Below are 26160 nucleotides of genomic sequence, written 5' to 3' on the forward strand. Positions count from 1 at the left end.
CTTTTTAATAAATATAAAATTTATTTTCATGTATGCTGTGAGACATGGCTCTCAACTATTTTCACATCAATTCAGATCAGTAATTGAACCAGCACCACAATGAAGAACCTACTCTTTCCCAACTGATTTATAATGCTATATTCATCATGTGGCAAATTCCATATAAATATCAATCTGTTCTGGGCTCTGTATTCTGTTCCACTAGTCTGTCTGTCTATCCCTGAGCCTGTCTTAATTATTATAGCTCTGTAATTTTTGAATCTCAATTTGTTTCTTTAATGTTACTCTAGCCATTTACTCTACTATGAGAATCTTATGATCAGCACGTCAATTCTCATGAAAAAAACTTTCGGCATTTTGATAGACACTGCATTGATTTGAAAGATTAATACTGGAAAAATCTGACATGCTATTGACTCCCCATTTGTGAATACCACGTTGTTGTTGTTTTTAAATTACACTATTTTTCACTTCTAAGGTTTGTCATTTTCATATCCACCAGTTCTTTTTTCTACTGATTTAAATTTCATAATTGTTTTAATTTAAGGGATACTACTCCTTCACTTATCTCCTTGAAAATCCTAAATATATAATTTGATATTTTTCAGACTAACATTATGATGTCATCCAGAGTGAACTGCTCTTCTGATTGCTTTCATATCTTTCTCAGAATTAGATGGCCTAATTTGTTTCAGAATTTACATTTACAGGTGCACTTTTTTTTTTTTTTTTGGTGAGGAAGATTGGCCCTGAGCTAACACCCGTTGCCAGTCTTCCTCTTTTTGCTTGAGGAAGACTGTCCTGAGCTAACATCTGTGCCAATCTTCCTCTATTTTATATGTAGGATGCCACCACAGCATGGCTTGACAAGCAGTGTGTCGGTCCAATCCTGGGATCCGACCTCATAAACCCCTGGCTGCAGAAGCGGAGAACATGAACTTAACCACTATGCCACTGGGCTGGCACCCAGGTGCACTTTTTGATGGAAGATATTTTTTTTGTTTTTCATACATTTATCAAGAACCTACTATTTCCTACTTTTTTGTAAAACAATTGAAATACCATTAATTGCATCTTGAAAAACTAAGAATTTTTAGTATTACTGGTCAGTGTCCAATTTCCCCAATTATCTTATAAATATTTTTCTTACAGTTGATCCATTCAAATCAGGAGATCTGTCATGCAGTAACAGTGAAGATATGCTCTGAGCTGGCAGGTTCCTAGTTGTAAAGCCATGTTTGTGTCCTCCTGAATCCTTAGGTATAGGTTTCATATACTGTGGCCTACGGCAGCAGTCAGCAGCAAAACTACTCCTTACAGTCAAGCAGGCTCTGCCCTGCACTACTGCAAGAGACACATTGCCTAACTACAGTCTGATCTCTAAAGATGTACAATACGGCAGCCCTAGAACTAATCTCAGAAATATGTTTTTCAACAGAGGAAACCCTACCTATCCTGACCCGTGGTTTCCAACAAGGAGCCCAATTCCAATGACACCTCCTCATTAGCTCAAAGAAGCCAAAACCTCAGCTGCTTTACATGCAGGTTTGCAGCCATAGCCCCACTCATTGCTTTGTGTTCTATTACCTGAGATACGTAAATGTTTATCTTTTTTGAGCCCCATTTATGTCAGTTTGGTTTTCTATTTTCCTTACTTTATCAATCATTGCTTTATGTTTGGAAAAAATGGATTGCCTCAAAATAGCACTCACAAATCCATCTTGACAGCAAGCCATGAGCATTTATCACAATCTTCTGGAAAACGTTTTTAAAAATATACATTTCTAGGCCCAATAATGGTTCTGAGGTTGGGAAACATAGGCAATTCTCTTGTTGCTGGTCTACAGAATAGTATTTGGGAATCAGTGGTCTGTATTTCCACTCTCCACTCCCTCACCACTCGTCCCACATAGTGAGCTACTGCCAATGTGCTCGGAAAATGTCACCAGTTAGCATAAAGTTGCCAAATCCAAAGCCCTCTTCTCTCAATCTTCATCTTAACATCCCATACTACAGCATTTGATTAAGGTGGCCATCTTCTCAATCTTGAAACTGCCCTCACAAAAGAATTATTTTTCTTATAATCTTCCTGATAGGCTCGATCTTTTTTTTTATTCACTCTTACAGCTCTTTTTCCACTACCTCAACTTAAAAATAAAAATATTCCCCCAGTTTCTGGTCTCAACCCAGCGCTTTTTTATCTGAATGATTTTACCTAGTCCTCTACCTATAATTCATGCCATTATCTATTATCCATGGATGCTTCTGCACTACAGTGGCAGAACTGAGCACCTGTGGCAGAAACCATATGATCCACAAACATATGTGGCCCTTAAAAGAAAAAGTTGGTCAACCTCTATTCTAGGCTAATTACTAAAAAAGAGGAAAAAAATATAACTTCCCAACTAGCATAGTAAAAAAGTAGAATGATAAAAAACAGTCAATTCAAAAGAAGGCAAGAAATGGGGGTGGGGGTGAGAACAGATGGGACAAACGGAAAGCAAACTAAATAAATCAGCAACTGTATTAAGTGTAAATGCTCCAGTTAAAAAACAAAGATCGTCAGACCAGATTTTTAAAATCCAACTACATGCTGTCTTCAATAGACACATACCTACAGTATAAGGGTACAAAATCTGAAAGTAAAAAAATAGAAGATATCTCATGTAAATTCTAACAAAAATAAAGTTGGTATAATCAAAATAATATCAAGCAAAATAGAAAAAGAAAGTTAGGTTAAATACCTCTTAGGACCCTTTTAGCTCTTACATACTACAATTGTAGGTTTAGGCCTGAAACAAAGGTCTCTGGATACCACTGGTGACCCTGAAAAGCAGGAAACTGAAAGAACTATAAGAAGTTAAGGAGGAAGTGATAGTTTGGCAAGTAAGCAGACTAAGCAGTTAATCAAATCTGCAAGAAAGAAAAGGAGTGTGAATGAAATTTTTATTAACTAGAGGGCTTGGGAGCACATCTTTCAGTTATAAATAGAAGCAAGCAGAGAAGTAAAAAAGGAAAGGTCTAAGTGGTGAGCTAAAGTTCTTTGGTAAACAAGACTAAATGAGACTTAGGTCAAAAGTGGACGGGTACCTCTCCCAGAAAGAAAAAAAGACACTATATCTCTCTTTTGAAAGAATTAAAAAAAAAAAAAAAGAAGATGGGCTGATGGGCTGAGAAACAGCTTTACATAAGACATGACAAGAGTGCATGTCAGCTGATCTTCATCACTAGACAGGATGTAGGAGCCCACTTTTACCTACAGTAAGTCAATGCCTGGTAAAAGCCAAACTGGGTGCTGAAAGAAGAAATATTTTGTAGTATATCAATTGAAGAAAAGGTAATGGAAGAAATGAGGTATCAGATGACACACTGTAGCACTGGGACATGGACAGCTATCAGTTTAGTCTGCCCTAATATCTGCTTTGGTAGGTAATCTACACCTTCTTCTGATGAAAGTGCTGTGTTTTCCTTTGAAGAATTACTTCTCCTCTCCTGTGATTTGACACAGTTTGAATGGACTGACCTCATCCCCTAGTCACGGGGGAAGCTGGTATTAGCTGTGACCCAGGCCAGTCAATCAGTTTATTCCATTCCCCCTAGGAACAGTACATTCTACACTGCATTCCCCCTGCTCACTGACATTCTACACTGGAACACTGCTGTAACTATTAGGAAAGAAGCATTTTTTTCCTACTATGGTTGCTAATCTAGAACAATGTAAACCTAGAGCTATGGGCAGCCATCTTCCCTGAATACACAGAATAAGCCTCTTTGCAGTAAAAGAAAATGAACTAACACACACAGCATATCAATATTGTTTGGGCCACTGAATCCAGCTGTGCTTCAAATAAACTCAATCACTGAACTTCCTTGTTAAGTGTGCCCATCAATCCTCTTTTATTCCCTGCATCACTCTGAGTTGGTTTTCTGTTCTCTACAATCAAAAGAGCCCACTACAACAGGTAGCATTTCAGTGCAATTCCCTTTGAAAATATAGGTACCCCTTGTTATCCAAATTCCTGACATCGAAAAACCTCACAATCTAAATTTAGGAACCAGATATATTTGAATAAACTTTTAGATTGTTCCTTCACTATCATGCTATTTGCTACCCAAACTTGGGTAACCAAATAGATTCCAAGGCAGTACCCCCTGACATCCAAGTTTCACTATCCAAACTGAAGAATTAAACAGATTTGGATAGTGAAAGATATTTACAATGTCAGCCATGCACAAATATGGAAAGGAATGTACAATATAATGTCAAATAAAAAAACATACAATATGTAATTGTATGTAAAGGTACACATATATTAAAAATGTACCAAAAAAATAGGCTTTGGGGACATCTTCAAAATTTTCCTTTATAGTTTTCATCAAAAACTAAGTTCGACATGCATTACCTCATTCGAGTTGAACAGCACTTTCCTGAGACAGGGAATAACAATTACCTTTCAAATCAGAAAATTAAGGCTTAAAAAGCAAAAAAATCTATGAAAACACTTTATGATAAAGATAGCATTTCAAATCAGCAGGGAAAAAGGAGATTACTCAATGATGACGTGAGGATAAATGACTGACTGTGAGAATAAAACTACACATATAAAGAATTAAGCACATTACTGGCACTTATATAGCAATCAGACATTGCTATATCTTTTATGAAGAAAATTATTTAACACTTTTTATTCCCTATCCCAAGGTAGTTACTTCAAAAGTATATGCTAACAGAGGGAAACAATGTGGTGAGACAGTTGCTGTGGTCAGTAGGGTGTGGTTCCGAATAGGCCAGCTTATGATGTTATTCACTGGACTGAGTTAGAAGGGACTAATTACAGAGGAAAACTGTGGCAAAGACAGAAAACAGTCAGGGAATACAGAGTTTCCTTTAAATTGGAAGTTCAGTTAAAAAGATAAAAAGAAATGACCAAAGATTTTTAATGCAGTTTTGTGTCTGTGTGCTAACAAAATTTAATTTTCAAAGATTCTAGATTGTTGTTTTTACTTTTTTATCAAGTTCTCAAGGTTATTTTCCAAGAAGAAAAAAAAAGTATCCTCTCTCTTTATACTTGCTTTATCATAGGGATCTACTGATGAATGTTAGTAAGCAGGATCATTAATTATCATTCAGTAACAAGAGGAGTGGAAGAATAGAATCAGGCAAATGCATGTCTAAAAAATAAAATCTAGCTTCACTGAAGAATAAAATAACTCAAAGCAAAGGCCTCACCAGTACATATTAAAAAGAGAACATTCTACTGTCTGGGGCCAGCCTGGTGGCATACCGGTTAAGTTTGCACACACTGCTGTGGCGGCCCAGGGTCACCAGTTTGAATCCCAGGTGCAGACCCAGCACAGCTCATCAAGCCATGTGGTGCCAGGCATCCCACATATAAAATAGAGGAAGATGGGCAAAGATGTTAGCTCAGTGCCAATCTTCCTCAGCAAAAAGAGGAGGACTGGTGGCGGCTGTTAGCTCAGGGCTAATCTTCCTCAAAAAAAAAAAAAAGAGAACATTCTACTGTCAAGGCAGGATCCATTCGAGAAAACAATACTGATTTGTGTACAGCTGTAAATTTCATGGGGAGAGAGCTACTATTTCAAACTTATTTTAGAAAAATAACTCTGGGAAAGTGGTGTTCAAGACCTAATATTCATGTTTCTTCATTTTTTGGTACTTACAATTAAAATGTTCTACAAATCAATATAGTTATTACCATACTAATGTACAACCACATTTATAAACATATATGTAACTTACTTAGATTTATAAATATTCGTATTTTTAAATTTTGCAAACTATGTGTTTTGTAATGATTTTTTTTCCCCAAAAGTCCCCAGATACTCTTTTTTCAAACCATTGCCTCCTCTTCCCAGGCATACAACTAGACTATATTTCCCAACCTTTCTTACAGTTAGTTACATGTGGTCATCTGACCACGTCCTAAGCCAATGGTATGTGGGCAAGGATGATACACATCTCCTTCAGGCTGAGCCAAATAAGGGCCCCTAAAAAAAGGGTGAGCCTTTCCTTGTCTGCTGCAAGAATGGAGAGGATCCAGGGGAAAGCTCTAAGATCCAAAGGGATATAGAGCCGCTAGATGGAAGGACCCTGGGTCCCAAAAGACCACATAGAGAAGAGCACCCACCAACACTCCATCCCCATGTACCTACATTTTACTGTGATATAAATAAGAAACAAACTTTTATCGTGTAGAGCCACTGATATTCAGGGTGTGTCTAGTTACAGCAGTTAGCCTTCCCTGACTAATGCATTACCACAAAGTTTTCCAACCCCTCCCCTGTAAGGAGATTTCTCTTATATTCAATCCATCAATAAGTACTATTGGTCGGCCTTTAAAATACATTGTGAATCTAACCATTTTTTTTACCATTCCTATCTCTAGCACTTAGTTCAAGCCCACTGTCATTCTATCATCTGAGTTAGTGAAGGAGTATGATAAATCTTGCTTCTATCATTGTTCCACTACCGTCTGTTTTACACACAACAGGCAGAGTCATCCTTTTTAAAGGTAAATCAGATCATGCCACTCTTCTATTCAAAACTTTCAATGGCTCTCCACAAAACAAATAAAATTGAAACCTCTCACTGTGACTTAACTTCATCTTTCCCTCACTCTACTCCACTAGAGCCTCACTGGTCTTTTTTCTGTGTTAAGCTTATTCCTGCTTCAGGACCTTTACACTTCCTTCCTGCTCCCTCTGCCTGGACCTTCTTTCTTATCATTGAGGTCTCTGCTCAAATGCCAACTCCTCAAACAGGCTTCTTTACTACCCTCTTTAAAATAACCCTCTATCCCCACTCTATTCTCCTTATCTCGACTTATATTTAATCAGAAACTTGATACACTACCTGGAATTATATTAGTATTTGTTTGTTTTTTTGTTTATTGTCTGACTTGCCCACTGAACAATAAAAGACTTCATCTTTTTCATCACAGGTATCCACAGCTCAAAAAGACACTTGGTAAAGGAATAAACAAATTCACATACACATTAATTCATGTATTTAAGCAATCATTTTTATTGCTTAAGACAGTCATTTTATTAAACTTCTCCATAGCTTTTTTTCCACTAACTTTCTCATCTATTTTCAGTATATATCCCACTTTACTTGACTTCCTGTAAGAGCTATTTTCAACAATAATTTGACAATGTCTGGCTTTAAAGGTGAGCAAGTAATTCAAAGTCCTTTCCTAAGGAGGTAATCAATGCCGCTGATACAGTAAGTATATCTCACAATATATATGGAAGAGTGGCTCTTAAGAAAAGAGGATATCCAAATGGCCAATAAAGACATGAAAAACAACTCAACATCTGTGACAGATTAGATTATTGTTCAAAAATATTCACCACCTACCCTCATGTCTATTGGAGAAGTGTATCTCCCCATCCCTTAAATTTGGGCTAAGCCACATGACTTAGTTTGAAGAATAGGAGGTCAGCAGACATGACACAAACAAGGTCTTGAAATATGTTTGGCCAGCTAGCTATGCCTTCTTGTACTTGTGCCACCACCATGAGAACATGCCTCATCTAGCCTACCAGTCCCGGTAGGAAGATGAGATACACAGAGCAGAGCTGTCCCAGCTGACCCACAAAATCATGACGGAGAAATAAATACTTACCGCTGTACACCACTGGTCATTATCAGGTTGTTTCTTAAGCAGTAATAGTTAACTAACACAACATCATTAGTCATCAGAGAAATGCAAATCAAAATCACAATGGGATGCTACCAAACCTCAACCAAAATGGTTTATGCCCATGAAAAGATATGTACAAGAACATTCATTGCAGCTTCATTCATAAAATAATAGCCAAAAAATGAAAACAATCAAAATATCCATCAATAATAAAATAAACGGAATACAATATATTCCATTATTCCAATATTAAAAAAGGACAAATTGCTGATACACACAACATGAATCTCATAGACATAAAGTTAAGTGAAAAAAGCCAGATACAAAAAGATACATACTAAATTATCCCATTTATATGAAGTTCACAAACAGGCAAAATAAATCTATGGTTACAAACTTCAGAAGCATGGCTACCTTTAGGGGAGGGGGAGTTACGGAGGTAGGGCACAAAAGGAAGCCTTATATAGTTTTATAAACATTCTATATCTTGATCTGGATGGTGGATGACTAGGTATATACACATAATTTGTAAACTGTGAACCTGAAGACTCATGCACTTTACTCTATGTCATATCTCAATAAAAAAAGGAAGGAAAAACTTTAGCGTAACTAATGAGACTGGTTATTTGAAGTTAAAATGGTATTCATGTAATAAATGTTGCTTATCAGTCTAATATTGCTATTACCGTATAAGTTAAGAATGTCTCAAAATTACACCATACTATAATCACTAAATCCCAGGGAAAGTACAAAACTTAGCATCTAATTTAAAATACCAGTCCAAATAGTTAAAACATGACCTTATTTTAACAGTTTCAAAACAAACCGATCTTTTGCCATTCTACTAAGACACCATGCGGAGATCAGACTGTAACAAAAACATGAATCTTAAACAACTTAAAATCTCTCCCTCTACAAGATATATTTCCATTGTTTGTAAAATGAGATTTTTCCCTAATACACCAATATAATATGGATGGACTACTTATGAAGCTTCTGTGCTTTTATCAATTTAGGTAATAAAATTGCAGAGCTTCAAAATATTTACTTATTCTAATAAAAGTATTTTAAGGCTATAAAAGAAATTTTGTATAGTTTTACTCGGCAAATTTTCTATTCTGTAGAAACCCCCTCAAGTTTAATTACATAAAATGCATAGATACTCATAATTACAATACAATGCACAGTTTGACAGACTAAGAATCCTACCGTTCTTCAGAATTCTTAAAGAAAATACAAAAAGTCTATTTGCAATTGGAAAAGAAAAGAAAATTATAAATGATTTTCTTTTCTAGGTTATTTATTCTGAGGTTTCCTTTTACTAGTTCAATGATATCTGCCTACAAGACTATCAAATCACCCTTCCACAGTCCTCATGGAAAGAAAACTATTCTTCAAACAGCTTTCCTCCCTAGGCTCTCATTCTCTACATAAACGTATTAAGTGAACATGCATTTAGTGACTCCTATGAGCTCAGGAATGAGCTGTATCTCAGCAGTACTTTACTTCTCTGAAATACTGTAACACCTTATTTCATTCACAGCTTTAAAAAAAAAATCTCCTCTTTATTGAACATATACAGCTAGACATTGTTATGTGCCTTCTATGTACTACCTCACTTAATAAGAAATGTGTCCTATTACCCTCATTTACAGATGAAGAAACCAATTCCAGAGAGGTTATGTGATGTTCCCAAGATAATATAACTAGTATGTGGGCGATCTGGGATTAGAAACCAGGTCCCAGTTGCTTAACCAATAAGCTACACTTAGCACAAATAAGAAACATGATGATAATTAATAATAATGGTAAGAAACATTCATATAGCATTTACTACATGCTTAAATCATTTAATCTTCATAACAATACTAATTAAATGTGTCCTATTATTATCCCCATTTTACAGATCAAGAAATTGAAGCACATGGAGGCTGCCATTTATCCAAGGTTACAGGCCAGTGAATGGCAGAGGCAAGATTTGGACTTCAGTGGTCTAGCCCTAGAATTTAGGTTCTTTTTCTTTTTTTTAAAGATTGGCATCTGAGCTAACAACTATTTCCAATCTTTTTTTTCTTTTCTGTTTTATCTTCCCATACCCCCCTGTACATAATTGTATATTTTTAGTTGCAGGTCCTTCTAGTTGTGGGATGTGGAACGCCACTTCAACGTGGCCTGACGAGCAGTGCCATGTCTGCGCCCAGGATCCCAACCCTGGGCCACTGCAGCAGAGCACGCGAACTTAACCACTTGGCCACGGAGCCGGCCCCCGAGAATTTCGGTTCTTAACTGCTATGTTACTTTGCCTTTCATAAATTGCCTTCTATTATAGTTGATAAGGTACATGTCTTATCTCCTCCATGAAATCATAAGCTCTTAGAGAGCAGAAGTCAAGTCTTCTGACCCTACTACACCTCAGCATCACATTTTCTCTAACATAGAGACTGGTAAATAAGGGGAAACTAAGAGACACACTGAGGTCCTAAGGAAGGCTTCTTTGCAGTAGTGATGTTTGAGCTTGCCTTGCCACTGAACTCCAAAATTGTATATCTAATTGCTTAGTGCATATCTGGTGGTATCCCCTACTAATCTATAGGCTTGTTGAGGGCAGTGTTTTTATCTCAAAAAATCTTTTTTGAATAAATATGTGAAACTCTATTATAAAGGGTCATAGCTCACAATCCCCACTATCAACAGAATCAAAAATATAAAAGGATTTCATAAGCAATTATATAATTTGTGGTAAACTACTTATCAGGCTGCTGAAATAGGAGAGTAGAGGAGTACAGTGTTAGACACTAGAAACATATATTGCTTATACTCACCAGAAAATAAGGGAGCAAAAGCAAAACACAACAGAGAGACTTCTCCTTTTTCTTAATTCACGTATTCATAAATTTTCATTCCTTCAGTTTCTTTTAAGACATCCTTCCTTTTGAGCACCCCTTCCTTTGACTTTCATTAAGAATCAGAGACTAGGGGAGTTTATTTATGGGTTGATCCACTTATGAGCTCCATAAATGTCTGTATATTTCGGCAATCTTGTTGACAAGATACATATACTCAATGACTATAAAATGGACACCAAAATGCAGAGACTCAGCATCACTTTCCAATTCTTAAGCTTCTGCAACAAGAGTTCAGCACTTATTTAGAAACTTAGCCTAAGAATATCTTTCAACTCTACTACTTTGCCTATGGAACACATGCTTCCATAATATGACATCTTTCAGGTACTCAGTGGTTTTTCAGATGTGCATACTTCTAATGATTTGAATAGTTTCATAGGTATACTTTAAACTCAAATATGAATCCTCTGTATGAATGATTCTAAGGGGCTTTCAGAGTCACACGAGCAATAAATCCTTTTTACAGATCATCTCTTCGCATCCACTTTGGGAGCAGTCTCAGACTGTTTAGTCTTTGTCTCTACTACATTTTTTATCTGTCTTGCTTTTCTATCCTTTTAACAACGACTCTAATATTCCTTTTATTAACTACTGTTGCTTAATTCCTTCAGTCCAGACAACTTAACTGACATTTCAAAACTCTTCAACAATTAAGCATCCTAAGCTCAAAAAATACTAGGGAAACAGGGCCGGCCCAGTGGCGCAGGGGTTAAGTGCACACGTTCTGATTCGCTGGCCCCGGGGTTTGCCAGTTCAGATCCCAGGTGCGGAGATGGCATCACTTGGCAAGCCATGCTGTGGTAGGCATCCCACATATAAAATAGAGGAAGATAGGCACGGATATTAGCTCAGGGCCAGTCTTCCTCAGCAAAAATAGGAGGATTGGCAGCAGATGTTAGCTCAGGGCTAATCTTCCTCAAAAACAAACAAACAAAAAAATACTAAGGAAGCAAATGAACAAAGTAATTTTAGATAGCAATGGGTTCTTTTCCTGTAAAAGGCCAGACAGTTAATATTTTACACTTGTGGGTCACATAAACTCCGTCACATATTTGAGTTTTTTGTGTGTTTTGTTCTACTCTTTTAAATGTTTAAAAATGTAAAAACCATTTTTAGCTCTCAGATAGTACAAAAATAGGCCACCTGCCGGATTTGGCCCGTGGGCAGTAGTTTCTCTGTCATTATAGTAGAGGGCTTAGGTATGCTATTTTAGTTATCAGTAGCACTCAGTGAAGCTTCTGGGAAGTGAAGAGAAGCCTATATGACACGAAGGTACCAACTGTGCTAACATATGGAAGAAATACTCCAGGTTCAAAGGAACAGGTAGTGCAAAATGTCTAAAGCAGAAATAAACTTGGTATGGCTGAGAAACAGAGAGGAGGTTAGTGTGGCTGAAGAAAGTATACAGAAAGGAAAACGGTGAGTATGAGGTCAGAGGTAGGAAGGGGTTGGATTGTGTAGTAGCTTGCAGTATGTGATTTTACTCTAAATGGAATAGAAAGCCTCTGAGTATTGTTTTGTTTTTTCATATACGGGGAATGATATGACATAATTTATGTTTTTAAAAGATGACTCCAATTGCTTGAAATAGAATAGATTAGGGACCGGCCCAGTGGCACAGCAGTTAAGTGTGCACATTCCACTTCGGTGGCCTGGAGTTCGCTGGTTCGGATCCCAGGCGCAGACATGGCACCACTTGGCAAGCCATGCTGTGGTAGACGTCCCACATATAAAGTAGAAGAGGATGGGCACGGGTGTTAACTTAGGACCAGTCTTCCTCAGCAAAAAGAGGAGGATTGGCAGCATATGTTAGCTCAGGGCTAATCTTCCTCAAAAAAAAGAAAAAAAAAAAAAAAGAATAGATTAGAAAAGGGAGGGAGGAAGAAGCAGAAGCAGGGAGACTAGTTAGGAGGTTGTTGTAGTAGTCCAGGCAAAAGATAATGGCTGTTGGAAAGAGTAGTAACAGTGGAGACAAAAAGAAGTAGACAGATTGGGTATGTATTCTGGACTCACTGATGGATTAGACGTGAAAAGAAACATAACACCTAGGTTTATCTGGCTGAAAAGAACTTGGTAAATAGTGGTTCTATTTACTAAAATGAGGAAGAGGAGGAAGAACAAGTTTGTTTATGTTCATTTGTTGGTGTTATTTTTGTTGTTGTTTGGAAGGGAGGGGAAAATATGGCTTAGTATGCCTTTGGCCACATTAAGTCTAAAATACCTATAGGATATCCAAGTAGAAATATTATGCAAGCAACCGGATATACAAATCTGGAAAACAAATGAGGAAAGGGCTAGAGATAATACACATCTGGTAATCATCATCATATGGATGGTATTTTAAGCCATCAGACTAGATGAACTCACATACAAAGAAACTGTAGACAGAGAAAAGGAACTATGACCAAGCCATGTGGTTGCCAATGTTTAGTGGACCAGCAGAGAAAGAAGGGAAGTCAAAAATAGAGCAGCTAATGACTTAAAAACACATACTAGTAACAGTAGTCACAGTAATAATAGTAATAATGGTTAACCCTTAGAATACTTATTATCTGCCAAACTATTCATTTGAGTCATTAAATCTAAGAACAACTTTGTGGAGGTAAGCACTATTATCACGATTTTCAAATGAAGAAACTGAAGAACAAAGGATAAACAGCCTGCTCTAGATGAGACATCTAAGCAGAGGAAAACCGCCAGGCAAAGGAAGGGTCATAAAGAGAAGTATTTCAAGCAGCAAATGAAGTCAAATAAGATTAGATAAAGGATCTATCTATTTGAAATCACAGAAATAAAATGTGACCATTTCTGTGTTCTGTTTGTGTTGTAGCTAGTTAAGTCTGGACATGTACTTCAATTTCCTAATGGGGTTAGTCTGAGAGATAAGTTAACATATAAAAAGAACTTAAAACAATATCTGGCACATAGTAAACAGCATATAAGTGTCGGCAGGCACCATTATTATTATTATTATTATTATTATTATTGAATATTCCATTACCTACCTACCTATGAGAAGACATCTTATCTTTCCTATTATAAATTATTCATGGTTAGTAATCTACTTTTACATAGATCACTATGTAATCAATGTTACTACTCTATTAAGACACTGTGGAGATATAGTAAATCATCTGTTCCCAGAAGCTAAAGTTAAGCCACTGCTAACTACTCTTCAAGTGTGACCCTCCATTAAATTAGTATTTACCTGTAAAGATCATAAGATCTATACCAAGATCAACAACTTGAACCATTTGCCTTAGTTATTTAAAAATCATTTTAGTGGCTCCTATAACTAAGAAAAGTCACTAAGTGTACCTATCTCAACCAATTACCACCACAATTACCAGGGTCCATGGAACATCAAAAAATCATAACCAAGTAATGCACTGGGCAACAATCCTCAGATCTAGGTATACCCCCTGATCTAGTAAATTTATTCCATAGGGCCAACATATCACTCCTATTCACATCTCAAGGGAATCTAAATTAAAACATCAATGACAGTCTCAAGAACTGAAAGAAGAAATCAGGAAGAGCCACATTTTGAAACAAACAAATACGTAAACTATAGCTCAGATTAGCTGTTTAGCAATGGTTCATCATGGCAATGATTTTACAGCAAAAGCCCTTAGGGAAGCAAAAAAAAAAAAGGAACACTGATAATACAGTTATCTTCCTCTGTTTGGACAACTTTTACAGATGGAACTGAGGTGTCTAACAGAAAGCAACCAACAGGAAATGCCAACAATGACAGGTAATATGTAAATCTGGTATCACAGTCTGCTGAAATTAAAGACTCTACACAAAATTCTGAAAAGAAAAGTAGCTGTGTGACCTGGGAAAGCTATTTAACTTACAATATTATTTACCGGCATTTAATTATGGTCTAGCGCAGGTCTAGTGCAAGTTTTCCTGTAAAGGGCCAGACAGTAAATACATCAAACTTCATAGGTCATATGGTCTCCTCCCAACTACTGTACTCAACTCTGCCTTTGTGGTGAGAAGACAGCCATAAACAAAAACTTGTCCTCACATCACCTGGCTTTTACTCATAAAAGCTGAAATCCAGAAAAAAATTTAACTGATGGAAAGTTAGATTTGAGTAGGTATTCCTGTGTGATAATAATAAAAAATTAATCATTCTCCCTATAGTTTATATCATGGAAATGAAAAAGCAAAGTTATAAACTTCATTCTCACAGTTCTTTTTATATATAATATTCACATACAATAAAAATTACAAGATGTTCAAAAAATTACAAAAATGTGATGCACAGGCAAGAGAAAAAAGTCAAAAAAACCCATACATGACCCAGATGTGGGAATTAGCAGAGTTTAAAATAAATGTTATAAAGATATGTTTGAGAAAAATATGGATTTAATATATTTTGGCAGAGAAATGGGAACTCTATAAAAGAGCCAAATGGAAATTCTCAAATTAAGAAATACAATATCTGGGGGCCGGCCCGGTGGTGCAGTGGTTAAGTTCACTCGTTCCGCTTCGGCAGCCCAGGGTTCACCAGCTCGGATCCTGGGTGAGAACATGGCACTGCTTGGCAAGCCATGCTGTGGCAGGCATCCCACATATAAAAAAGTAGAGAAAGATGGGCACGGATGTTAGCTCAGGGCCAGTCTTCCTCAGCAAAAAGAGGAGGATTGGCAGCAGATGTTAGCTCAGGGCTAACCTTCCTTAAAAAAAAAAGGAATACAATATCTGAAATAGAAAGTATGCTGAATAGGCTTAACAATAGATAAGACACAGAAAAGATCACTGAGTTCAAGAGATCAATAGAATTACCCAAACTAAAGTATAGACAAAAAAGAATTAAACAAAAAGGTTTAGGATTAGACAGTCAGAGATCTCTGAGGCAATATCAAACAGTCTAGAAAGAGATGAAAAAGAGAATGGTACAGAAGAAATATTTGAGGAGAAAATGGCAGAATTTTTTCCAAAATTGATGTAAAAATAAACCCACAGACCCAAAAAACACAACAAACTAAATAAACAAACAGAAAACTACACCCAGGTACATCTAATAAAACTGTTTAAAATTAAAAATAAAGAGAAAATCTTAAAAGTATCCAAAGAAAAAGGACAGATTACATTCAGGGTAACAAGAATGACAGCTGATTTGTTCTCAAAAATAGAAGCTAGACCACAATTGACAGTATGTTTTAATTGCTGAAAGAAAAAAACTGACAACCTAGAATTCTAAACCTTGCAAAAATATCCTTTAAATACAAAGATTAAAACAAAGATATTTTCAGACAAACAAAAGCTGAGAGAACTCATCACCAGTAGACAAACAAGAAATACTAAAGGAATGTCTTCTGACTGAAAGAGAATAATCTCGAATATAAGTCTGGATCTGCAGGAAAGAAAGAAAAATGCTGGGAACAAGAAGGGTATGTCCATTCTCACCACTTCTATTCAATACTGTATTAGAGATAACAGCCAGTGCCAGGAAGCACTAAAGGCACAAAGAAGAATTAAAACTATCTTTATTCTCAGAGAACACAATCTTATACACAGAGGATCCAGAGGAATAGTCAAACTACTAAAACTAACAACTTATCAAGTTCAAATAACACAAGTACAATATACACAAATCAAGTAACAACAAGACAATTGGAAAAATGAAATTTAAAAAACAATACCATTTATAATAGAATCAAAAACATTTAACAATAAAGTTAGCAAAAAGATGTGAAAGACTTCTAACCTGAAAATTACGAAACTCTGCTGAAAGAAACTGAAGAGAACCTCAATATATAGATATACCATACTCAAGAATACAAAGACTCGATACTATTAAGATGCAAACGTTCCCCAAATTGATCTACAGATTCAACACAATCCCCAATCAAAATCCCAGAAAGTTATTTTGTGAATATATACTGATTATAAAGTTTATATGGGAAGGCAAAAGACCCAGAATAGCCATGATAATATTGAAGGAGAAAAACAAGGTTGGAGAAGCAAATGACAAGACTTCAAGACTTATCTTTTCTAAGCTACAGTAATCAATACAGTTGACATTGCCAAAGGAAAAAACAAACGGATTACTGGAACAGAAAAGAGAGCCCAGAAACAGACCTACACAAATGTAGTCAACAGATTGTTGACAAAGGAGCAAAAGCAATTCAATGGAGAAAGGATAATCTTCTCAACAAATGCTGGAACAAGTGGATGTCTACACACACAAAAAAATATTTTATATAGATATAAACCTTACATCTTTCAGAAAACTTAACTCAAAATGGATCACAGACCTAAATGTAAAACAAAAACTATAAAACTCTTAGAAGATAGCACAGGGGAAAAATCTAAATAACCATGGGTTTGGTAATGACTCTTTTTTTTTTTTTTTTTTTTGCTGAGGAAGATTAGCCCTGAGCTGACATCTGTGCCAATCTTTCTCTACTTTATATGTGGGTTGCTGCCACAGCATGGCTGATGAGTGTGTAGGTCTGGACCTGGGATCCAAACCCACGAACCCAGGCCTCCGAAGTGGAGCATGCCAAACTTAACCATGAGGTCAGGGGGCTGGCCCCTGGAAACGACTTTTTAAATACAACACCAAAAGTAAAAGCCATAAAAAGAAAAAACTGATAAATCAGACTTTATTAAAATCAAATTCTGCTCTGCAAAAGATACTACTAAGAGAGCCGGCCTTGTGGCTAAGTGGTTAGGTTCGTGCACTCTGCTGCAGCGGCCCAGGGTTTCACCAGTTCGAATCCTGGGTGCGGACATGGCACCACTCATCAGGCCATGCCGAGGTGGTGTCCCACATGCCACAACTAGAAGGACCCACAACTAAAAATACACAACTATGTACTGGGGGGCTTTAGGAGAAAAAGGAAAAATAAAATCTTTAAAAAAACAAAAAAGATACTACTAAGAGAATGAAAGGACAAGCCACAGACTGGGAGAAAATCTTTGCAAAATACATATCTGATAAAGGACTGGTATTCAAGCCATACAAAGAACTCTTAAAACTTAATAATAAAAAAAACAAGCAATCTAATTAAAATGGGAAAAAGATCTGGATTTCTCACCAAAGATATACAGATGGCAAAGAAGCATATGAAAAGATGATTAACATCATATCTCATTAGAGAATTTAAAATTAAAACAATGAGATAGTACTACACACCTAACAGAATGGCAAAAATCCAAAACAACGTCAAGGCCAAATGCTGGTGAGGATGTAAAGCAAGAGGAATTCCCATTTACTGCTGGTAGGAATGCAAAATAGCACAGCTGCTTCGGAAAAGAGTTTTGCAGCTTCTTACCAACTAAACATACTCTTACCATACAACCCAGCAATCACACTCCTTGGTGTTTACCCAAAAGAAGTGAAAACTAATGTCCACACAAAAATCTGTACACTAATGCTCACAGCAGCTTTATTCATAACTGCCCAAACCTGGAAGCAACCAAGATGTTCTTCAAAAGGTGAATGGATAAACTATGGTATCTATACAATGTAACAGTCAATGCTAAAGAGAAATGAGCTATCCAGCCATGAAAATACAGGGAGGAACCTTAAGTGTATATGACTAAGTGAAAGAACCCAATCTGAAAGGGCTTCATACTATATGATTCCAATTATATGACATTCTGAAAAAGGCAAAAATATGACGACAGTAAAAAAGATCAGTGGTTGCCAGGGTTTGGGAAGAAGGATGGAGGGATGAATAGGTGAAGCACAGGCGATTTTTAGGACAATGAAACTATCTGATATGATACAATAATGGTGGACACATGTCTTTATATATTTTTCAAAACCCAGAGGATGTACAACACAAAGAGTGAACCCCAATGTAAACTATGGACTTTAATTAGTATTGGTTCATAAATCATGGCAAACAGACCATACTAATGCAAGATGTTACTAATACGGGAAACTGGAGGGATGGGGTGAAGAGGTACATGGGAACTCTCCGTACTTTCTGCTTAATTTTTCTGTAAACCTAAAACTGCCTTTTTTTTTTTTTTTGAGGAAGATTAGCCCTGAGCTAACTACTGCCAATCTTCCTCTTTTTGCTGAGGAAGACTGGCCGTGAACTAACATCTGTGCTCATCTTCCTTTACTTTATATGTGGGATGCCTAAGACAGCACGGCATGCCAAGCGGTGCCATGTCCACACCCGGGATCCGAACCGGCGAACCCCAGGCCGCGGAAGCAGAATGTGCGAAGTTAACTGCTATACCACCAGGCCGGCCCCTAAAACTGCTTTTTTAAAAAGAAAAAAGTCTATTAATTAAAAATAAATTTTTAACAAATTTTTATAAAATCATCAACTTGTACACTCTAAGATTTAGGCATTTTTCTATATGTAAATTATACCTTAATTTTCAAAAATGAAATACTGAACGGTTCTTTAGATCTTTCATTTAAAAATGGATATAGAACAAAGGTCATAATGATACATTTATGTTTTTTAAAACAAGATGATGTATGTTCTACAAGTGCATATATATGTATATAAGTAAATGCATAGACAACTATGTGAAAAGATATATAACAAACTGAAAAGAGCAGCTCTAGGAAGGTAACAGTATGGCAAAACCACTGGGAAGGGAACAGGATGGAAGGATGGGAGTGGGTTGGGTATGCCTGATCTGTATGTCTTAATCTTTGTTAGGAGAATCTACATTAATTTTTTAAGTTGGCTATTTCTAGGTTTTAAGAACAGGCTTCAGAACTTGAAGAAAAATTTCAAAATGTTTTCTAAACTTTTAAAAATGAACAGCCTTGGCATAGGGGTCAGCCTGGTGGCACAGCAGTTAAGTTTGCATGTTCTGCTTTGGCAGCCCAGGGTTGCTGTTCAGATCCCGAGTGCGGACCTATGCACCATTTATCAAACCATGCCATGGCAGGCGTCCCACATATAAAATAGAGGAAGATGGGCATGGATGTTAGCTCAAGGCCAATCTTCCTCAGCAAAAAGAGGAGGATTGGCGGTGGTTAGCTCAGGGCTAATCTTCCTCAAAAAAAAAAAAAAAAAGAATAAACAGCCTTGGCATAAATTAACACTGGATATAGGTTTTTATCTGTAAATATTTCCACACTTATAAGGAATTTTAAATCACTCAATTGTGATTGACCAGACAAGAACAAGTACTATTTTCTGATTCCTAGTTTATCAATAATTCCATCCCTACAATGATTATGGTATTTCCATTGTACCCTCTTCTTTCATAACTTAGCTGACTCCTAGGCCCTTCCCCCCATCAAAAAAAAAAAACCTGGTGTAGCGTATGGCACTCTGGTGAACATCACACTAGTAAAATTGTAATACAACATTCTACAGCATCCATTATTTCAGAATATGCAAAAAATTGATCTGAGATATGCTATTGTGACATAGTTAAACTAATAATGTACCAGATCATCAAAACTATCCCATGATTGTCTTTTCTTTCTTACAGTCTTTTCCACTATGCCTTTCTCTAGACAAAATTTACCCTCTGTTCTGCTGTTTGGGTTTTCACTACTGCTGTTCTAGGCTGAATTGTGTTTCCCCAAAATTCGTATGTTGAAGCCCTAACCCCTTATATGACTGTATTTGGAGACAGGACCTTTAAAGAGGTAATTTTGGTTAAACGAGGTCATCAGGTTGGGACCCTAATCCAATAGGACTAGCATCCTTATAAAAAGAAGACTTGTCAAGGATGGATGTGCATAGAGAAAAGGCCATGTGAAGATGCAGCAAAAGGTGGCCATCTGCAAGCGAAGGAGAGGCCTCAGGAGAAATCAAAGCTGCCAACACCTTGATCTTGGACTTTCAGCTTCCAGAACTATGAGAAGATAAATTTCTGTTGTTTAAGTCACTCAGTCTGTGGCATCTTGTTATGGCAGCCCTAGCAAACTAATACAACTATACAGCAGTCTTTGGTACACAGTTATTAATACATCATAACTTGGCACTGTATTATAATGAACTCTATAGGATACTAACTCTAGTTTTCTACCATGGCCTAAGAAGTACAATACTCTTTGTGCCTGGTTGTCATATATGTATGGCTTTCTTTTCCCAACAGAGCTTCAAATATTACACTCAAGTTCCCTTCTCTTCCATCCCCTCAACAGTGATCATCTCTGTCTGATTTCTTTTTTTCCTCCCCAAAGCCCCAACACATAGTTGTATATCCTAGTTGTAAGTCTACTACGCGGGATGCTACCACAGCATGGCTTGATGAGCAGTGTGCAGGTCCGCACCCAGGATCTGAACCAGCATACCGCAGGCTGCTGAAGCAAAGTGCATGAACTTAACCACTCGGCCACAGGGCTAGGCCCTCTGTCTGATTTCTGCTCTTATTATTTACCACTGTCAGAGGTCTATTCTCCAACACACTACCAAAAGTGTAATGAGACATATTTGCTACTTCCCACTCTGACATCTTTTTCTCCCTCACTCACTCCTTTACCAGCTGCTTCATGTATACCTCTTAGCCTTGCATTGTTGACATGAGACAATGAGAGCACTTCTAGTCAATGATCAAAGCAATAATATGCTGGTTTCTATTATTTATCTTATTGCTCACACCAGTAGGCAATTTTTTTCTGACTGTTGGAGCTCTTCCTTGAGTTGGGAAAATTCAAATGCTAATTCTGTATAGCTTATTAAAATGAAAAAACACTGCTCTTCAAATACTATCTAAAGAGAGTCCAGCTTTTACATCAATAAAGCATGTGCTAAAAGTTGATTTTTCTACTTACACTGGTTATGTCTGTGCTCATTTATCCAGTCATCCAGTCTCCCTTCCCTCACCAACAATGTACATATTTGCAAAGAATAGCCTCCCAAAGGTCAGAGTATGATCAAAGAACAGAGTATTCCTTACCAAATTACTCAGGAATTAAGCCTAAAATTTTGTTCTCATTTGAATGCTACACTGAACAACTAAGTTAACATTTCAAAATACTCATCAAATATTGCCTTACTGACTCAAGAGTCAAAACATTACAGAAAAATGGATCATTTTTATTCCTTCAAGATCTTCACCTTATCAATAGCAATGGTGCCCGATCGCTTACAGAAAAATTCAATCTTGAGTGTTTCCTTGGGTTTTGGTACTTTTAAAAAGGTCATCATTCACCATCTGTCAAAAACTATATAGTGACAATGGCTTCAAGTGGGATTCTAGAAAGCTCACCTCTATTTTGTTAAGCTGTGAGACAATGCTAAATAACTTATGGAGACTGAGTACTCATGAAGTTACTAGTTTTATGCAAAATAAAAGTGCAAGTTAATCATTGTCTTACTGCATAGTAATTAGAATCAGATAACAAACCACAAATTACTTATCAGCACATCAGTAAAATTTTAGCTATGCTGAACATTTAGAGAAGTCATTCCAGAAATCTAAGTCTTTCAACAAATCAGAATTTCAGCTCTTTAAGCATTAGATGTTGTTGTTTTCAAATACTCTGGATAAAATTATTCCTACAATATATTTCTACATTTATATCCTTTTAAGCAGAGCATATTGAATATAATTTACTCATTTCTTAAGAATTGGAATCTTGTAATAAATGTCAATTTTTATGATACAGTGATATTCACAGAAATTACTAACATAGATGTGCAAAGTTGACTGGCCCTAACCTGAATATCGCCAGATTGGCTTACTTTTAGTTTACAGAAAAGCTTTTCATGCTGTCAGCATGACGACCTACAAATGTCCCTCTGTTTTCATTGCTGCTTCTAATCCACGTGACCTTAGAAACCAATACTGATTTGAATTATCTAAAATAAGTCTAACCTCTAAATGAAACCCTGAGGGACTCTCATATAAGTACAGAAATGTTAACCATATATTTTCATAAAATCTCCATTAAGCATTTAGAGATTTTTTGTTTGCAATGTAATTTTGTGGGAAAAACATGACCTTTATAGTCACACAAGGGTTCAGATCCTACTTTTAGCAATTACTAGGTGTGTAATCCTGGGTAAATAATAAACCATCTTCCCTAAATGTTTGGATACTTGTTAAAAGACATCACCGTCATCACCTAACTCACAGCTGCTAGGAAATTAAATGTGATAATGTACATAAAAAACACTGATTACTACAAAGTAGGTACAAAATTAAAAGGCCAACTTTCATCTTTGATTCATATAGTTACCACGGCAAATTTACTAAATTCTACTGTATTGTACAGAGTCAACAAATTTTCCATTTCTTTTCCAACATTTTTTTGTTCTCAAGTATGTATATATGTTGTTATACTTCCCTGCCAAAATAGCTTTTGAGTATTTTATGTCTTTCTTGTCCTCTGTAACTGAGACACTTCTCCTGCATGGTCCAGGCAGCAGAAATCCTCAAGATTGTACTGGGAATATGGGAAAGAATGTGCAATCCTAACTGCTCACATTCCTACATCATAAATAAGCTTCCTAAAGGCAAAGTCTTATCTGCTACTTACTAGTAACAACTTTGGGACAAGCTACTCTATCTCTCTAAACCTTAACTTCTTCATATTCAAAAAAGAATATCAGGGACCGGCCCCGTGGCCAAGAGGTTGAGTGCATGTACACCACTTCAGCAGCCCAGGGTTTCGCTGGTTTGGATCCTGGGCGCAGAAATGGCACCGCTTGTCAGGCCACATTGAGGCGGCATCCAACATGCCAAAACTAGAAGGAGCCACAACTAAAATATACAACTATGTATTGGGGAGATTTGGGGAGAAAAAGCAGAAAAGAAAAAAAAGGAAGATTGGTAGCAGTTGTTAGTGAGGGTGCCAATCTTTTAACAACAAAAAAAAAGATTAATCTCCAATAATATGGCCAATTACTTAGAACAAAACACTCACTGAAATTTTTTTAACTAAATAAGATAGAAAATATACATCCTTAAAAGGATCCAAGAGCTGACAATACAGTAAGGAACTAAGGCCAAAACATAAGAAAGGGCAGGAATTAAGAGAGGTGGGCAGAGTACTGAAGCCAAGTTAGCCCCTGACCAAAGCCAATTTGAGCTTTGGTTTTCACAGTCTCACAAAGATAGAAGCCAAGCCCAGGGCCCACTCTGGGTAGTGAGTATGACAGGAGACCCTATACCACAAGACTGGAACTCATAAAATGAACAAAAGTAAACCTGTCTCATGCTAACCTATCCCCTAAGAACTGCAAGGAAAGTTGCTCTGGCTCTGGCACTGAGCTGTAAAGGAAAAGGGGAAAGAAGAGATGCTGACAAGTTATAACTTTCTCTGGAAAGGGCCAGATATAAATACTTTAGGCTTTGGAGGCCATGTGGTATCTGCTGCAACCACTCAGCTCTGTCTCTGTAGCATGAAAACAGCCATAGGCAATATAGAAACAAATGAGTATGGCTTTGTTCCAATAAAACTTTATTTAGGGGCACTGAAATTTGAGTTTATATAATTTTCACATCACAAAATATTATGCTTTTTTACCAATCATGTAAAAATGTAAAAGCCATTCTTAGCTTGCGACCTTATAAAAATAGGTGGCACAGGCCACAGTTCGCCTTAACCACAAGACACACAGCACCACCTCAGCTACCACTACCCTACCCACACAATACACATACACACACACACATTTGTGGTCCTAATTCACATCACCTGGATGACATACAAAAAAAAAAAACCAAGGTTATAGACATCTAGAATATGCATGTACAAATGTCACAAACAATGTCCCAAAAAAAGGCATTATTTAGACCAAAAAAGAAGGAAACAAAGCACCATGAATGAGAGTAAGTAAACAAAAGATAGAAACAGATCTGCAAAAATTTTCAGATACTGGACATGATCATACACAAAATATAACTGCTTACTAATGTCAAAAGCAATAAACAAGCCTGAAAAATATCTGAAGGAGACAAAACCCATAAAAAATGACTTGGAAGATTTGAAAAAGAACTAAAAAGAACTTTAAAATTGTAAAGCACAACAACTGAAATTAAAAATAAAATGGAATAATTGAAGAAAAATTGGTGAACTAAAAGACATATCGGAAGAAATTACAGTGAAAGAAAAAAATTAAAAAACAAGGTTAAGAAACATGTAGGAAAGAGAGAAATTCTAATATACGTAAGTTGGATATCCAGAAAAAGTAAAGCACTGAAATAGTAACATGGTGTTCTTTGAAAACAAAGAGAAATTAGTAACAAAAAGATGACTAGGAATAACAAATAGTATCTTTCACACCAATATATATCCCATCCCACATACCCTTTTACAATGTGACGCTGACATTTTTCCCTGTGTTCTTTCCCCCTTGAACATGGATGGATCTTTCTATCTGTCTGGACCAACAGAATGCATTGAAGTGAGGCTGAGTGACTTCCAAGGCTAGGTCAGAAACAACAACATGGCTTCTACCTGGCACTATCTCCCTCAGGAATTCGAGCAATCATACCATAACAATATTAAAAAGTTCCATCAAAAAATCTACATGGAAAGCAATTGAGGCAGAACTGCCAAGCTGAACCGCTCCTGAATTTCTGACCAACAAAAACAATAATAAGCCACTAAGTTTTGGGCTTAACTTGTTACGGCACAACAGATAACTAACATACTAGGAAATATCTAACTGTAAATTTAAAAATATAGTCCTGTTTTGGTGGTGAACACAATGCAGTCTATATCAAAGTAGAAATATAATGCTGTACACTTGAAATTTATACAATGTTATAAACCAATGTGACCTCAATAGAATAAATAAATATATAGTCCTAAATAATCCATGTGACAAGTAAATAAAAAATATTTTGAACTAAATGATAACAAAAATACTACATTTCAAAACTTGAGAGAAGCAGCTAAAGCAATACTTTACAGGAAAATTTATAACCCTAAACAAGTGCAACAGAAAAAAACAAAAATTAGGAAACAGTCTATTCAACAAGACAGAAAAAGAGTAGCAAAATAAACCTAGGACAAGTAAAAGAAAATAAGAGAAATGAGAAATAAAAAGAAAATATACAATAGAAAGGGACAACAAAGCCAGAAGTTGTGTCTTTGAAAAAACTATAAAGAAAAGCCAGAAGAATCTACAGATAATCTCTTATTAATTCTATAATTTAACAGACACAATTTGATATGTTTTATATTTCTATATACCAGCAGGAAACAATTAGAAAATAATCTTTTAAAGATATCACTACTTAAAATTGGATCAGAAAATATGAAACGCTCAGGAATAAATCTAACAAATAATGTACAAAACCTCTACTGAAAAGAATGAGACTATTATGAATCATTACAGAAACAGACAGATATCCATGTTCATAGATTGTTAAGACTCAATATTGGAAAAATGTAGGTTTTCCCTAAATTAACCTATAGAGTCAATTCAATCTCAATAAAAACCCCAAATGTTGTCTTTATGTTGGATTATTTGTTGGGTTTTGTGTGTGTGTGGAATTTGACACAGTGATTTTAAAATATATATGAAAGTGGGCCAAAAACAGCCAAGACTCTCTAGAAGACCAACAGCAAAGTGGGAAGACATGCTTTACCAGGTATCAAAACTTATAAAGTTATGGGGCTGGCCCGGTGGTGCAGCGGTTAGGTTCACATGTTCTACTTCAGTGGCCAGGGT

At 36.4% G+C, this 26160-nt stretch overlaps 1 protein-coding gene across 8 annotated transcripts in view; it reads right to left on the minus strand.

The window, feature by feature from the left end:
* The window catches only part of LOC124233768 (unconventional myosin-IXa), a 289503-nt gene that overhangs the window by 245055 nt on the left and 18288 nt on the right, over nt 1-26160 (minus strand). The gene's annotated exons all lie outside the window — the stretch shown is intronic.

The sequence above is a fragment of the Equus quagga genome, chromosome 2 (assembly GCF_021613505.1).
Source record: "Equus quagga isolate Etosha38 chromosome 2, UCLA_HA_Equagga_1.0, whole genome shotgun sequence".
Classification (NCBI taxonomy): domain Eukaryota; kingdom Metazoa; phylum Chordata; class Mammalia; order Perissodactyla; family Equidae; genus Equus; species Equus quagga.